Source organism: Scyliorhinus torazame, chromosome 24 (genome assembly GCF_047496885.1).
Source record: "Scyliorhinus torazame isolate Kashiwa2021f chromosome 24, sScyTor2.1, whole genome shotgun sequence".
Lineage (NCBI taxonomy): Eukaryota > Metazoa > Chordata > Chondrichthyes > Carcharhiniformes > Scyliorhinidae > Scyliorhinus > Scyliorhinus torazame.
This window is the reverse complement of record NC_092730.1, coordinates 42,385,707-42,387,902: the sequence shown is the minus strand read 5'-3', so window position 1 is coordinate 42,387,902 and position 2,196 is coordinate 42,385,707. Positions and strand designations below refer to the sequence as shown.

At 46.4% G+C, this 2,196-nt stretch overlaps 1 non-coding gene across 1 annotated transcript; it reads left to right on the top strand.

Moving 5' to 3' along the window:
* The first annotated feature begins 536 nt into the window (after nt 1-536).
* trnar-ucu (transfer RNA arginine (anticodon UCU)) lies at nt 537-628 on the top strand. The gene is given in 2 exon segments: nt 537-573; nt 593-628. It is a non-coding gene; the product is annotated as a tRNA-Arg (tRNA).
* The last annotated feature ends 1,568 nt before the right edge of the window (nt 629-2,196 follow it).

Here is a 2,196-nt window from a genome sequence, read left to right as displayed (position 1 = left end):
TAAACACTTCCAACAGTTCCAAACTCCCGCCTCCCTCCAGGGAAAGAGGTTTTCCAATAAACGGTTTCACAAGAAAAGCCTCTGCAGTCAGGAGCTGAAAAGGGAGAGATGACCCCTCTGTCATCTTGTACTCTGTGCCGCTATTAATAAAGTCATGACACTGTTTGATTTATAAACGACTCTTACAGCCTGCCCTGTCACCTTCAATGATTTGGACACATGTCCCGCTGTTCCTGCACTCTTTCTTGTAAATAGACACTTTATTTTATATTGTTCTCTTCTGTTCTTCCTACAAAAATAAATCACTTCATTCCTTGTCTGCTACATGTCCTCCCATTGCACCAACCTGGCTGTGTCCTTTCGGAGTTTTACTAGAATTTCTGTAGCGCTTTTCACAACCACAGGGCTGCCCAAAACATTCCCAGACAATGAAGTAGTTTTGAAATGTCGTCACTGTGCGAATTACTGAACTTTTGAACTGCCTGTTGGAAAACTACAGAAATCCTCATATGGGGATGTGAAAGCGCTGCAGGTGTGGCTCTGTGGCGCAACGGATAGCGCGTTGGACTTCTAGTCGCTGTCGTGATGAGACATTCAAAGGTTGTGGGTTCGAGTCCCACCAGAGTCGGTTTTTAGGCAAGGTTTGAATAAATCAGCAACAGGTTTATCAATGTCCCCAGCGCCTCAACCACTCGGCCATCGCAGCTGGGTCCAGTGAGTCATTCATTATTAATTTGGTCGATGGAATACATTCTAAAACCAGCCTGGAATCACTCCAGGAAGTTATTGTATTCAAACGATCAACGGGGCCCCGTGGTTTACGTGAGGAGGGGTTGAATCTTCGTGGAAAATGGCCATTGGATTTGGAGAGAAGCCTTGAGAGAATCGAAAACCTCAGCTCCCTAAACGCACAATTCCACTGATTGGAAATCTATTAGAAATTCAAATGGAACAGGACCACACTTTCCATTCTGGAAGAAATTTAAAATTATGAAATCTAGAAATTACAGCACAGAAGGAGACCTGTGCAGGCCGAATGGTCACATGATGACCTGATGACGCATCTAACATGATCACGTGTCGGGATTCCGGCAGTTCCCCGGATCGCGGTCAGAGCACAAGCCAGGAGGACCTGCTCAATTATTAAATCAGTTATTTGTTATTACAACTCCTTGGTCGCCAGTCACTGAGAGACCAGCATTTCTACATGGTGTCAGGAGTGGGCAGTATGGCAGAAGGACACCACCGCATCAACCTCCTTGTATCATAGAATCGTAGAATATCCAGCTCAGAAGTAGGCCATTCGGCCCAACCAGTCAGCACTGACACTCCGAATGAGCAGCGCAGCAACTCTCTTCCAGAAGAGGTTTAAGAGATAGTGCAGCACCAGCCCGGCTAGCTCAGTCGGTGGAGCATGGGATCCTTAATCCTAGGGTCGTGGGCGCTTCCATGAAAATATTGACGCTGAATTAATTGTATTCATAACAGGAACACAAGGTTATGTCGCTGGACTGGGAATCCAGAGGCCTGAACTCACCTTTCGTGACAACATTTAATGACTCTGGAAATGAAATTTCGTCTCAGTAATGGCCGAGAAAAGTTCTGCTTCAGACGGATCATATTTCCACAATTGGGAACACATTTACACAACAGGTAATGATTTGTCACAACCACAGTGAAGATCTGTCACCGGCAGAGTCACGGTTCCACGACAGAGAGAACAGTTACACAGCAGGGAGCTCAGTTACACAGCAGAGAGCACGGTTAAACAGCAAAGACCCCACTTACACAGCAGAGAGCTCAGTTACACAGCAGAGAGCACAGTTACACATCAGAAAGCTCAGTTACACAGCAGAGAGCACAGTTACACAGCAGAAAGCACGGTTACACAGCAGAGAGCTCAGTTACACAGTAGAGAGTTCAGTTACACAGCAGAGAGCTCAGTTACATCGCAGAGAGCTCGGTTACACAGCAGAGTGCACAGTTACACAGCAGAGAGCACAGTTACACAGCAGAGAGCTCAGTTACATAGCAGAGAGCACAGTTACACAGCAGACAGCACAGTTACACAGCAGAGAGCACAGTTACACAGCAGAGAGCACGGTTACACAGCAGAGAGCTCGGTTACACAGCAGAGAGCACAATTACACAGCAGAGAGAACGGTTAAACAGCAAAGACATCAGTTACACAGCAGA